At 42.3% G+C, this 15,270-nt stretch overlaps 1 non-coding gene across 1 annotated transcript; it reads right to left on the reverse strand.

Annotated features, from left to right (window-relative positions):
* Positions 1-6,203: 6,203 nt before the first annotated feature.
* LOC114108910 (U6 spliceosomal RNA) lies at positions 6,204-6,310 on the reverse strand. Its single transcript, XR_003585636.1, has one exon. It is a non-coding gene; the product is annotated as a U6 spliceosomal RNA (small nuclear RNA).
* Between the last annotated feature and the right edge of the window lie 8,960 nt (positions 6,311-15,270).

The following is a 15,270-nucleotide window of genomic DNA, read 5'->3' on the forward strand; positions in this document are numbered from 1 at the left end:
ATTTCCTTCCTTCACACCCCTCGAGCCCTCATTTCCGCTCTGGAGAGAAAACGATCACCACTAACTTCTTTTATTTATTTGGCTGTGTCAGGTCTTAATTATGGCATGTGGGATCTTTAGTTGTGGCATGTGGGATCTAGTTCCCTGACCAGGGTTTGAACCCAGGCCCCCTGCATTGAGAGAGTGGAGTCAGCCCCTGGACCACCAGGGAAGTCCCAATCAGTAACCTCAGTAACCATCAGCATGTTTCCAGAGATAGTGACTAGATATATGAGCAGACACATGTACGTGTTTTTTTTAAAAATCCTTTAAAAATTCATCTTTTTATACTCAACAGTATCTCTTAGAGACCATTCTAAGAGATAAGGAGCATCCTCATTCTTTATTGTGACTGCACAGTTTTCTGTTGAAGGAAAAGACAACTGTTGTTTTCAGATCTTGCCCAGGAGCCTGGTATCTTTTAATCCCTGCCAGACTTCTCTCTGCCTCTGGCCAGCAGACACCTAGGCTGACCGGGTGGGAGGCAGGGCTCTGAGACCTGGAGGTATTTTTCGGCCTGACCTGAGGTTCAGAGGCTGGACCTGGAAGGCCCCTGGAAGGGGTCTTGTAGCCCTGAGGCTGTTCCCATTCTCTCTGTTATTTTAATAAGCTCTCTTGGCTTGTTTATGGTCCTGTCTCCCTTGTTCCTGTGGCCAAGTGGGTCAGCATTTGGCCTGAGGGTCCTCCCACCCACGTCTGTTCTTGATTTCTCTCCCATGAGGGCATCCAGCTGTTCCACAGCTGTCTCAGCGCCACCCCACCCCCGGCTTGCATCCACATTTTCTAGCAGACAGAGCCACCCTTGGTCATGGGATGAAAGCACTCATTTAATGAGTACCTGCGGTATGCCAGGTTGTCTGGTAGGCTTTTACAAGTTAGTCCATAATAGTCCTACCCTGTATACCACTTTATGGATGAGGAAACAGGCTTGGTTAGGAAAGGTTGGAGCTAGGTAATGGTGAAGTCTGAATTGGAACCCATCAACACCAGACATCTTGGTTCCCCTTGTACCCTGGGGCTCCCTAAGTCGTTAAGCAGTAAGCACTCAATAAATATGTGCTGACTAAATGAATGAGTGAATCTGAGAGAAATTTCCTGAGCAGGTCCTGTTTGTCAGTCACTGGACTAGGGGCTGGAGATGGAGCAGTGAACCAGAGAGCCTTCTTGAAGTGAAGTTCGAGGGGGAAGACAATCAAGCAAGCAAAAGTAACAGAGTTGGGTAGTAACAGGAACAATGGAGGAAAGATGACAAAATGAGGAAGGCAAGATGGGCCAGCTGTACATAAGGACAGGACAGGTTGAATGCAGGTGACCTTTGGACTGAGATCTGAATGGCAAGAAAGGTCCAGCTACACAAAAGGTGGTAGGGAGGAGAGGATTCTAGGCAGAGAAAACAGCATGTGCAAAGGCCCTGAGATTGGATCAAGCTTGATGTGTTCAGTGATCAGAACAAATGCTAGGATGGCTAGAGCAGAGTACAAGGGAGTGTGGGAGGAGCTGAAGTTCAAGATCCAGGCAGGGGCCAGATCATACAGCGGCTTGTTAGCGACATAATGGCTTGGAAAGCTTAAGTAGGGAAGTAACGTTTTCTCAGGTTACTATGTGGAGAATAGACTGTGAGGTTGCAGGAGAGGAAGCAGGGAACATGGTGAGAAGGTGACTGTGGTCCCTGGCCTGAGATGGCAGTGACACAGACCATCAAGGTGGGAGTCATGCAGACGTAGATAAGAAAATATACTGGGGATACATTTAGTAAGGAAAGTCAACAAAATTTGCTGATGAGTTATAGTCAGGTGATGGGAGAAAGAGAAGAATCAAAGATAATTCCTTGGTTTCTGGCTTGAGCAACTGGGTGGGTGATGATGGAACTGTTTATTGAGATGGGGGAGGAGTTGATGTCCCCCAGGGCTGTTGGGGAGAGAGGAGGATGAAGTAGAGATCCATTTTAGACACAGGAAGTTTGCTATGCCCATTAGACATCCCAGTGGATGTATCAGTGAGCAGCTGTATAATGAGTCTGGGACTCAGGGGAGAAGGCAGGGCAGGAGACCGATGAGTCATCATAAGGAGGGTATTCCAGCCACAGGTCTGGGTGAGAGTGTGTGAGGAGCAAGTGAAGACAGAACCCTCATCAGGAGATGGGAGGATGATGAGGATGCATATTACCAGGGTCGGGTACTGCCTTCCAGAATGATGACCAGGACATTCAGCTACTCAGTCCTAAACCCAGAGGGACCCTGAGAAGCCCTGGCTGGGGTCACTGCAGTTTTCTGGAAGCTGGATCTTAGGTGCTGTCCACACAGCCTTTGATCTGCTCCAGTGCCAACAATCTGAAGGCCCTAGACGGCATTACCTGGAATTGCTGTTTACCTAACACCTTCCTCCAAGAACTTCAAAAGCCTGATTGGGGTCCCCAGGGAGCCTCCATTCTTCCCTTGGGGACTTTATCAGAATTCAGGCCAGGCAACTGAGACAGAAAGTACCTGATCTACAGTCACAAGGGCTAGGGTGGAGCTGCCTGCAGAATTGGGGAAGCAAACCGCTCATTCACCCATGTCCACATTGGTTGGGTTTCTCATGAAGCTTTTGTTTTGCCAAGTGGAATATGAAAACAAAAAAGAACTTATCAGAATAATAAAGATATTTAGCAGGGAAGGATTGGAAGAAGACGTTCTGAATCACAGAGCTTAAGGACAGAGAAGTTTAATACAAAGTTTGATAACATTTGGCTTATAATATGTGATATAGTGAGCTTCCCAGGTGGAGCTAGTGGTAAAGAACCTGCCTGCCAATGCAGGAGACATAAGAGATGCAGGTTCAATCCCTAGATCAGAAGATTCTCTGGAGGAGAGCACAGCAACCCACCCCAGTATTCTTGCCTGGAGAATCCTGTGGATAGAGGAGCCTGGCAATCTACAGTCCATAGGGTCACAAAGAATTAGACATGACTGAAGCAACTTACCACACATGCATGCATATGATATAATACCATCCTTGGTCTCTACTTGGAAACTTCAGCAGAATCTGCTGTACATCAATGCTTTGGGAGTTAAATTTGTGGTTTGGTGATGGATCAGTGTGCTGAAACAGGTTTCTGGAAAGTCCTGGGGTCTGAACCATGTATGGCTTATGTTGGGAGTAGCTTATGTTGGGAGATTGAGGAATACCATGGAATGTTCCTGTTCCAAACTGGAACTCTGGAAGGTCAGGGAACACACGTTACTCGCTTCTGTGTCCCCAGTAACCCACTATGTGAGAATAAAGTAGGGGATCAGGAATTGTTGTGGAATGAAGGAATCAAGGGAGGAGAAGTTGAGTGAGTGAGTGAAGTATAAAGAAGGTATACATATGAGAGGGAAAATAAGTGGACTGACACTAACAAGAAAAACAAAAATTAAAAATCTAACAGTATCAGGTTCTAGTAGCCAGTCTCAAGATGGCCCCCAGTAATTTTGCCTTCTGATACTCACACTGGTATTCATTTTCTACTGCTGTGTAACAAATTACCATAAATTTAGCAGCTTAAAACAGCACCTGTTTATTTTCACAGTTTCTGTAGGTCAGAAGATCTGTTTTCAGGGCTTCCTCAAACTGAAGTCGGGTGTCAGTGGGGCTGTGATCTCATCTCAGGCTCAGAGTCCTCTTCTGAGTTCATGGGTCATTGGGAGAATTTATTTCCCTCTGGTTGTCTAATGGAGGTGCTCATATTCTTGCTAGCTGTTGGCTGGACAACACTATTAGCTCCTAGAGGATGTTCTCAGCTCTTTGCTAAATGGCCTTCTCCATAGGCAGTTCGCACATATTTATTTACTTCTTCAAAGCCAGCAAGATAAATCTTTTTTGCCTTTCGTTTTCTTTTTTGCTTTAAATCTTCCTGATCTTTTTTCAGGGCTTACCTGATTAGTTCAGGGCACTCAGGATATTTTCCCTTTTGATTAACTCAGAGTCAACTGATTAGGGGCCTTAACTACATCTACAAAATCTCTTCTGCCAGATAGCATCACATAACCGTGAGAGTGAAAGCCCATTATATTCACAAATCTCACTCACACCCAAGGGAGGGAAGATTCTACTGGGCACATACACGCGGAAGTATGAGTCTTGGGGGTGATTTTAGGATTCTGCCTATCACTGATACCTTTGTACAGATCTCTCCCACATTGAATAGAAATAACCTGTGTATAACTAGATTATTGCAAAAATGATGGTATGTGAATTCTAAAACTAGGTCATAAAAGATATGGCTTCTACCTTGTGCTCTTGCTCTCTTTCGTGGATTGTTCTTTTTGAGGGAATCAGCTGCCATGTTAGGATGCTCAAGCATCCTCAAATATCATAAGCATGGGCAAAGAATGCTTGGACATGAATTTGAGCAAACCCTTGGAGATAGTGGAGAACAGAGGAGGCTGGTGCTACATCCATGCGGTCACAAGGAGTTGGACACGATTTAGTGATTGAACAACAAACAACAATGCACAAAGAAAGAAAGAATTTGTTAAAAGCACATGGAGATGTCTGTCATTTGGCATCCAGGGCTGTCACAGAGCAACCTGTAGTCCTAAACATGCTCTTTCCTGATTAACATCATTCAGCACATCTCCCCGTTTCTTAGACGTTAAAATAACAGTTGTGTCTGAATGCAATAAAGGTTCATGGGTGGTGCTGCTGTCAGCACTGGAGATGAACATTCTAGTTCTGGTTCTAGTGGAGGGATAATTTGAAAATTGGAAGCATTCCGATAAGAGCAAATATTGGGCTGGCCAAAAAGTTCCCTCAGATTTTTCCAGAACATTTTTTTTTTAAAGTATTGAATTTGTGACAGTATTGCTTCTGCTTCTTTGGGGGCGGGGGCGGCTGTGAGGCATGAGGGATCTTAGCTTCCCAAGCCAGGGATCAAAACAGAACCCCTTGCACTGGAAGGTGAAGTCTTAACCACTGGACCACAAAGGAAGTCCCTCCAGAATATCTTAGGGGAAAAATCTGAATGAACTTTTTGGCCAACTCAATATACTATATTATCTTGCTAAATCCTTCCTCCTTGATCGCATAAATGTGTAAGGCTTCTCCTTGCATTCCAGTTTGTGGTTCTGGATGTACTCACACATTAGTGCAATCTTTGCAAGCAAGGTGCATGGTCATTATGGGGTACAAAGTCTAAAATGCCAGCCCCCGCTCCCCCCACCTAATTCTCACCTTCTGGCATTCACGCTCCTGTGTCATCTTCTCCCCTCTTGAGTAGGCAGGATCTGTGACTTGCTTTTAACCAATAGAATATAGCCAGGCTGGTAGGATTTCACATCTGTGATTACCTTGCATAAGATGTAACTACTGTCTTGCTTGCAGACTCTCCCTGTTGACTCTTCTTTGCTGGCTTTCATGAAGTAAGCCACCATATGGAGAGACTCACATGGCAAGAAACTGAGGATGGTCTCCAGCCAACAGCCAGGAGGGAGCTGAGATTCTCTTCTCAGTCTGGCAGCTCATAAAGAATTGAGTCCTGAACCACCACATGAATTTGGAAGTAGTTCCTTCCCCATCTGAATCTCAGCTGAGACCCCAGCCCTGACTGACATCTTTACTGCAGTTTAAGAGGTGAACTAAATCTGGATTCTTTTTTTTTTTTTTTAATGCGTGATTTTACTTCCCTGACCAGGCATCAATCTGTGCCCTCTGCACTGGGATCTTGAAGTCTTAACCATTGGACTGCCAGGGAAGTCCCTGAATTTGGACTCTTGACCATAGAAATTGTCAGAGAGTAAATCTGTCTTGTTTTAAACTGCTAAATTTATGGTAATTTTCTGTACAGCAATATGTAACTAACACAGCAGCAGAGGATCATTTTGAAATATTAAAGATTCACATCACTCTTAAATTTGAATATACATAGGTCTAGATGTAAAATGCATGAAGTGTGCTATGTTTCTTTACATTAATTATCAGACATTTGAACTCTAGGATTGTTAGCAGTTTTATTTTTTGCTGCTTCTTTTTTTAATTCATTTTTCTTGGTGTTTAGTTGCTTTACAGTGTTGTGTTAGTTTCTGCTGCAGCAAAGTGAATCAGCTATACGTATACATAGATCCCCTCTTTTACAGATTTCCTTCCCATTTATTTATTTTTAATTAATTAATTTATTCATTTTAATTGGAGGCTAATTACTTTACAAAAATATGGAATGCTTCATGAATTTGTGTGTCATCCTTGTGCAGGGGCCATGCTAATCTTCTCTGTATTATTCCAATTTTAGTATATGTGCTGCCAAAGCAAGCACTTATTTTCTTAATATTTATTGGAATTAAATTTAAAAATTAACATCTCTAGCTTTATTGAAACAGTTTATCTTAAAATGTTACTTTAATTGTGTCATTTGTATTTTGCCTTTTGATTTTAAAAGATAATTAAATTATTTAATTTTAAAAGAAAAAACATAAGTAAAATATTCTAGAAGAATAACTTCAGAAAATATCTAAAATATTTTTAATTTGCTAATTTAAAAAATTTTAATTTACACTTTTTATGAAAATGTATTCAAGTTTTGTGTCCTTTGATCTATAACTTCAATTTATTTTTTATTCCTTTAGGTCATTACTGCCAATAGCACACAATTACATAAAAATCTTGATTATAACAACAGGGTGAAGGACTTCCCTGGTGGTCCAGTGGTTAAGACTCTACACTTCCACTGCAAGGGGCCTGGTTTTGATCCCCAGCTGGGGAACTAAGATCCTGCATGCCAAGTGGCATGGCCAGGAAAAAGAAAAAAACCAGTGTGAGTGACTTTGCTAAAATGAAGGCAAGAAAAACAAATTTTATGGAGTAAATACATAGAAATTTCTTAATTATACTTTTTAAAAGTTACTCATTTAGATATCACTGTTACATCAATACAACATAATTTAGTTCCATCATCTTGGGTATTTTGCCTATTTTCAGACATATAAAAAACATAGCTTTACACGTATACTTTGACTATTTTAATGAAGGTATATTTTTTAAAATAAGAGGTTAGAGCATGTTTTATTTGACAAATTTGTGAGCTTGGTTTTTACCATGAAGACTTTTAGACACATGGCCTATGGGCCTCCATTTTTACTCTTGTCCTGGGTGCTCTGTCAGGATAGGTAACCTACCCAAAGTTACCCAGCTGGTAAATAGGGCCGAGATTCAAACTTCCACCTGTTTGCACTCCAAGGTCTGGGCTGTGTGACGTGTGACCTACCCTGGGTCAGCTTCTCCAATGGCGGGAGTCCTGAATGTCTCCGAAGCAGGGATACTCTGTGTGCTCAAGGGCAGAAGAGGCTACAGACTTTGTGGGTTCCAATGCAAAATGAAAATGCATTATAATTATAGTTAATACATTATTAAGAATTCCAAGATGCTGAGAGTAGAGCACTGAAGTAAGCAGGAGGTCTAAGTGCAAGGTATGTGCAACTGCGTGGTCAGGGGGCTTTGAAGGTGGTGACACCCAGTCCCCCTCTTCCACTTACAGTAGGTATGCTTGGGGTTGGTGGAAAGAAAGGTCAAGAGCTAATGGGAAAGATGAGGACCCTCTATTTATAGCACTTTCTTTTAAAAAGCAATTTATTTAAATAAAAATGTGAGTCATTCAAAGGGAAAAAATAAGGAAGTAAAAGCATATGTGATATGTAGATATGGAAAAAATGTGATGAGTTATTTAAATGACGGGGTTGGGAAATTGCTGTGTGAGTGTGTATGTCTGCAAGTACGTAATTGTGAGTGTGTGTGGATGAGTCTATATATGAATCTTTGTATCACTAAAAATGAGTGTGAGTCTATGTCTGACTGTGGGTGTGTGATACGTTTGTAGAAGTGGATGTGTGTCTAACCATGTGTAGGATTGTGTGAATGTATATAGGGGCGTCTGTGTAGATGTGTGCACACAAACCTTTCTTATCCTGGACTTCTATTAAGAAGAATGTGAAATTGTGAGCTTGCTAACATTGGATGCATTTCTAATATCTTGTGTGTGTGTGTATATATATATGTATATACGTCAGCTGTCAGTACAATAATGCTGTGTAACAGTAAACGGGAAATGGGGAAAGACTGCTAATGTATTGAATATGCAGTTTTCTTTTGGGGTGATGAAAATGTTCTAAAATTGATTATAGAGATGGCTGCATGACTGTGAATCTGCCAAAAAAAAATTGGATGGTATTATTTAAATGGGTGAATTTTATGGTATGTGAATCATGTTTCAATTTAGTTATTAAAAGCCATCTTGTTTGTTAGTCTAGAGTGAACTGTAGCTCTGCTGGAATCATCTGGGGCTTGGCGTCTGGTTGCTGATGAGTTCAAGCATATTCCACTTGCTTCTTCTATGTGTCTTTCACTCTCTTTGGCTCCGCAACAGCTCAGGTATGTTCCTTTCATGGTGAATAGCTGAAGCACAAGGGGGCAAGCAGATACATGGAAGGTTTCCTAACAGCTTGGCTCAGAACTAGCATATCACTTCTGTCCACATTCTGTTGGCTGAAAAAAATATCCTATGGTCAAGTCCAAGTACAACATCCACAGGACAGGGAAATATACTTGCCTCATTCTCAAGCCCTTCAAGGTCATATGGGGGAGGGAGTGAAGACTTGAGAAGGATAATCCAATCTGCCACAACTGCATAATATGTTGCTCATGACCCTTTGGAGATCCGGTGAAACAGGTCATAGCCCCGAAGGCAACCTCAAGTCTCCCCAAAGTTTCCGCCCGTTCCTGTATTTTATTTCCTAATGCTTCTCTCTTCCCTGTGCTACTCCCTGTCTCAGGGATCTTGTGTCTGTGTGAGGTTTTTTTTTTTTTCTTTTTTAAATTAACTTCTCTTTTTTGTTTTCCCCCCACTTCTTGTTAATTAAGTGAAAGTCGCTTGTTAATTAAGTGAAAGTCTTGTTAAGTGAAAGTCACTCAGTTGTGTCTGATTCTTGGGGCCCCATGGACTGTAGCCTGCCAGGCTCCTCTGTCCATGGGGTTCTCCAGGCAAAAAGAGTGGGTTGCCATTTCCTTATCTAGGGGATCTTCCCGACCCAAGAATCAAACCTGAGTCTCCTGCATTGCGGGCAGATTCTTTAGCGAGTGAGCTATGAGGGAAGCCCCACTTATTTGGGTCTTAGTTGCAGCATGCAGGTTCTTTTAGATGTGGCATGTGAACTCAAACTCTTAATTGTGGCATGTGGGCTCTGGTTCCCTGACCAGATATTAAACCTGGGCCCCCTGTGTTGGGAATGTGGAGTCTTAGCTACTGGACCATCAGGGAAGTCCCTATGTGAGCTCTCTTGCTTCCACCCTGAGTCAAACCCAGGTAAGAAACTTAGCCTCATCATTGTTTTTAAAAAGAAATGCCCTTAGTGCATTTTAGCAGCTTTTCTGAAGATATCAAGGCTTATGGAGAAAGATCCCATGGCTTTTTGCACAACCTCTGTATTTATGGGCCCACCCATCTTCCCCTCTGCCTGGAGACTGCAGGGCACTTCCTAAAGGAAGTGACGTTTGATCAGATCTTGAAGACTTAGGAAGAGGTGGGCACTAGACAATGATGGGAAAGAACATTCCAGGGAGAGGGAACAGCAGGGGTAAATTGAGAAGATGTCTAGAATAGTTGAGAAAAGGCAAGTACAGTTGACCCTTGAATAGCATGGGCATTAGGGGTGTCCACATCTACAGCACACAGTTGAAAAATTTGCCTATAACTTCACAGTCAACCCTCCAAATTTCTGGTTTTGCATCTGCAGATTCAACCAACCTCGGATCACGTAGCCATTGTAGTACATATTTATTGGAAAAATCGCATGTAAGTGGACCCTCATAGTTCAAACCTGTTTTGTTCAGGGGTCAACTGTAGTCACCATGGCTGGAGTGGAAGGTATGAGCTGGGGAGTGCTGGAGGGTGAGGCTAAGTGTCCCACTGGTCCATGAAGTGGCTTATACTGGGTCCATCTGGGCTAGAACTCCTTTTCCAAAATTACCTTCCTTGTATAATTCTGGGTTAGCATTGACCACAAGAGAAATTTGTGTCAGTTTTGGAAGATGGATGTGAAATTAGCCATGTTTTCATGCTCTGAAGGTCACCTCAGGGCCCCAGGCAGTGTAGACACCAGGGTTAATCAGTCCTCTCAGTTCCTGTGGCTTCGGCTTCATCCTCCCAGGTTCTACCTTGTCTCTGCTCTCATTCATACCCAGGGCTCCTCCTTGACAACTTATCTAAGGGACAAGATCATTGAATAGATTCCTCTACCAGCTCCCACCATTATGCCCAATCTCATCCCTGTAATCCTTTCTTCATAGTGGTTTTCTGACTGAACCCTGACTGATACAGGATCATAAAGACCTGTGTGGGCCACTCTGAGGAGTTTGAGCTCCATTTTAAAAACAGCTTTTCTCAAATATCATTTGTTTGAGGGCCACTGTGGCAGAGGTAATGCTCAATGCTCACCAAACCTCCTTCTTCCCAAGCTTATGGCAACATCTCCAACCTCTCATGCAGCTAGGTGGGACCATGGTACAAATTCTAGCCAGCAGAACGTGGGCTGAAGTGAAGTGTGTATGTTCAGGCCTGGCCCCCATATCCTTCCGTGTGACACTGCAGACGGGCTCTTGTTCCTCTAATCTGCCAGCTGAGTGCAGCAGGTCTGATGGTGGACTTCAAGGCTTGAAGGGTTTCAGAGCCATTAGCTGGAAGGAACCTGGGTCCCTGAATGGCTCCCTGGAGCAGAGGCCCCCAGGACCCTGCATTGGGTTGTGACTTCAGATACAGAACTTTATTTTGTAAAGCCAGTGGGTTTAAAATTGTTTGCTAGAGGGGGTTGTTGCTGTTGTTTAGTTGCTAAGTTGTGTCTGACTCTTGTGTCCCCACAGACCGTAGCCGCCAGGCTCTTCTATCCATGGGATTTCCCAGGCAAGAATATTGGAGTGGGTTGCCATTTCCTTCTCCAGGCGATCTTCCAGACCCAGAAATTGAACCCATACTCTCCTGCATCGACAGGCAGATTTTCTTTCACCACTGAGCCACCAGGAAAGCCCAGAGAGGGTAGCTGATCTTAACAAGACACCCACCTTCACAGTTTAAGCCATAATCTTTTATCATCTGTATCATTATAGATTTAATCACTTAAAATTCACTCTTTATGGCCTTAACTTATTTAAAAAGAGAGCTTCGTGTCATTATCCATAAATAGAAAAGCAGCCTCACTCATGGTAGAGAGAATGTAATAATAAAAAAATAAATGCAATGGAAATTAAACCATGATATGAAATTCTTGTTATATCCGGTTCCTACCAAGGGCTCTAGAGCCCCAAACCTGCTTATATTTTGTTGTAGAGAGATTAATGAATGTTTGATAGGTGTTAAAGACAGGTAAACACCAAATTGAGACTTTCTCTTTAATGTTCTTGAACCACCAGGGGTAATCACCACACTCTATAAAACTGCATGAGGCAAAGAAAGCTGAAGAGTTTAAAAACATTTCTTATTATGGAAAATTTCTAACACATGTACATAAATTTAATGAGAATAGTCATATAACCCCCCTTGTGTGCATCACCCAGCCTCAACAGCTATCAACTTTTTGCTATTCTTGTACATCTGTTCTCCCTGCTTCCTTTTTATGATAGAATATTTTAAAATAAATCCCAAACATTATATCATTTCACCCACAAATACTTTAGTGTGTACTTCTAACAATAAAGACATTTAAAAATTCACACAACACCATTATTGCATTTTAAAAACCAACAATTCCATATTATCATTTAGTACTCAGCCTATGTTCAATTTTTCCCTAATGACTACAAAAATGAGTTTTTGCAGTTGGTTTCTGTAAATATGAATCTGAACAAGGGCATACGTTACATTTGGTTGACATGTCTTTTTTAATCCTGAAGTGGATTGATTATAGTAAATGGCTTCTCTCCACATTCGCTGCCTTAGCAATCTGACTTGGCAGCTTCTCCTATTGAGTGGTGGAGTCTATTTCTTGATCCTGAAATCTGGGTTTGATCATGTGTCTTGGTTTGGTCAAGAATGCAACAGAAGGGATGCTGGATGGTTTCTAAGTCTGGGCCTTGGGATGTCTCACACGATTCCACTTATTCTCTTAGATTCCTATTTCAACCAGGAGAGCAAACTTACGCAGCTTGTTACGGGGTAACCGTGTTGGGGGGTACTTTCCTGAGTGAGGCCATTCCTGACCAGCTAGTCCACAGCTGACCTGCCAGCTGACCACAGATGCATGATCAAGCCCAGCCCACATCAGCTGAGCCTAGGCCAGACCAAAAGAACCACCCATCTGACCACAGAACTATGAGAAATAGTACATTGTTATTTTAAGCCACTATGTTTTAGTGTGGTTTATTACATAACATTATTGTGGCTGATACAAATCTATCAGTTAACTGATACAAATCTACAAAATTTCTGCTCCTTTTCAAAATGTCATTTATGTGCTAAAGACACTAGGTCATTGGTTCTTTATTTTCTGACAGTCTAGATTTTTATATCCCATGTGTCATTATATTACATTCTAGATCATTATATCCCATGTATCATTTAATGTTAGTTCTTATATTTTTTATAAACTGGTGGTTGGTTAATCTCTAGGGCTTCCCATGTGGCACAGGATAAAGAATCAGCCTGCCAATGCAGGAGACACAGGAGATGCAGGTTTGATCCCTGGGTCAGGAAGCAATCCCTCTTCCCTGGAAGAGGAAATGGCAACCTGCTCCAGTATTCTTGCTTGGAAAATCCCATGGACAGAGGGGCCTGGCAGGCTACAGTCCATGGGGTCGCAAAGAGTCAGACATGACTGAGTGACTGAGCATATAAGTGGTTAATCTCAAGGCTGGATTTGATTCAGGTTGGTTGGTTGGGCAAAGATACTTTGTAGGGATGCTTCCTCTGCATCACGTCCACAGGCACACAATGTCTGATTATTCCCCTTTTGAGTAATGTTAAGATTGATTAGTGGGTTCAGTGAATAATTTTAGACAAGATTGGGATACCCAGAGAGATTTCCTAGAGGAATCAGGCTTGAGGTGGGCCTCTTTGAAGGGCAAGTGGGATTTGGATAGGCCAAGGGAAGGAGGAAATATTCCAAGTGAAGAGCGAAGGATGTATGCGTGAGTCGGAGAGCGTCCTGAAAATACAGAGCAAAAACTGGTTAATCTTCTCTCATAGCAGTTTCCATTGTTAGCCTTTGGTCTAAAGGCCAGAGCAGGAATCAGATTTTAATCTCAGGTTTTAATTCTAGTAGGTGCATGGAGTGTTTTGTTGGGGCACCTTGTGAAATCACATTCCTGCTCAGTGGGAAAGATTGCTGTGATCAACTAGTGATGTCTGGCATGGTGGTATGGTTGCTTGTGAATCTGCCAGAGATCAATGACTCTGCCCCACCTCGGGGTCTTTGACAGTGGACCCTAGAAGGAAATAAGGGCTGAGTAGCATAGCTGAGGAAGGCTTTCTTATCTCTCCTTGCTATTCTTTGGAACTCTGCATTCAGATGCTTATATCTTTCCTTTTCTCCTTTGCTTTTTGCTTCTCTTCTTTGCATAGCTATTTGTAAGACCTCCTCAGACAGCCATTTTGCTTTTTTGCATTTCTTTTCCAAGGGGATGGTCTTGATCCCTATCTCCTGCACAATGTCATGAACCTCCATCCATAGTTCATCAGGCACTCTATCTAACAGATCTAGTCCCTTAAATCTATTCCTCACTTCCACTGTATAATTGTAAGGGATTTGATTTAGGTCATACCTGAATGGTCTAGCGGTTTTCCCTACTTTCTTCAATTCAAGTCTAAATTTGGCAATAAGGAGTTCATGATCTGAGCCACAGTCAGATCCCGGTCTTATTTTTGCTGACTGTATAGTGCTTCTCCATTTTTGGCTGCAAAGAATATAATCAATCTGATTTCGGTGTTGACCATCTGGTGATGTCCATGTGTAGAGTCTTCTCTTGTGTTGTTGGAGGAGGGTGCTATGACCAGTGCATTCTCTTGTCAAAACTCTATTAGCCTTTGCCCTGCTTCATTCCGCATTTCAAGGCCAAATTTGCCTGTTACTCCAGGTGTTTCTTGACTTAGTACTTTTGCATTCCAGTCCCCTATAATGAAAAGGACATCTTTTTTGGGTGTTAGTTCTAAAAGGTCTTGTAGGTCTATCATAGAACCGTTCAACTTCAGCTTCTTCAGCATTACTGGTTGGGGCGTAGACTTGGATAACTGTGATATTGAATGGTTTGCCTTGGAAACGAACAGGGATCATTCTGCCATTTTTGAGATTGCATCCAAGTACTGCATTTCGGACTCTTTTGTTGACCATGATGACTACTAAGGAATTCTTCTAAGGGATTTAGAAGAATTTCTAAGGGATTCTTTTAAGGGATTTAGAAGAATTTCTAAGGGATTCCTGCCCACAGTAGTAGATATAATGGTCATCTGAGTTAAATTCACCCATTCCAGTCCATTTTAGTTTGCTGATTCCTAGAATGTCAACGTTCACTCTTGCCATCTCTTGTTTGATGACTTCCAATTTGCCTTGATTCATGGACATAACATTCCAGGTTCCTATGCAATATTGCTCTTTACAGCATTGGACCTTGCTTCTATCATCAGCAATCAATGCAAAGAAATAGAGGACAACAGAATGGGAAAGACTAGAGAGCTCTTCAAGAGAATTAGAGACACCAAGGGAACATTTCATGCAAAGATGGGCTCGATAAAGGACAGAAATGGTATGGAACTAACAGAAGCAGAAGATATTAAGAAGAGGTGGCAAGAATACACAGAAGAAATGTACAAAAAAGATCTTCACGACCCAGATAATCACGATGGTGTGATCGCTCACTAGAGCCAGACATCCTGGAATGTGAAGTCAAGTGGGCCTTAGAAAGCATCACTACGAACAAAGCTAGTGGAGGTGATGGAATTCCAGTTGAGCTATTTCAAATCCTGAAAGATGATGCTGTGAAAGTGGTGCACTCAATCTGCCAGCAAATTTGGAAAACTCAGCAGTGGCCACAGGACTGGAAAAAGTCAGTTTTCATTCCAATCCCAGAGAAAGGCAATACCAAAGAATGCTCAAACTACCATACAATTGCACTCATCTCACATGTTAGTAAAGTAATGCTCAAAATTCTCCAAGCCAGGCTTCAGCAATATGTGAACCATGAACTTCCAGATGTTCAAGCTGGTTTTAGAAAAGTCAGAGGAACCAGAGATCAAATTGCCAG

The sequence above is a fragment of the Ovis aries genome, chromosome 17, assembly GCF_016772045.2.
Source record: "Ovis aries strain OAR_USU_Benz2616 breed Rambouillet chromosome 17, ARS-UI_Ramb_v3.0, whole genome shotgun sequence".
NCBI classification, from domain to species: domain Eukaryota; kingdom Metazoa; phylum Chordata; class Mammalia; order Artiodactyla; family Bovidae; genus Ovis; species Ovis aries.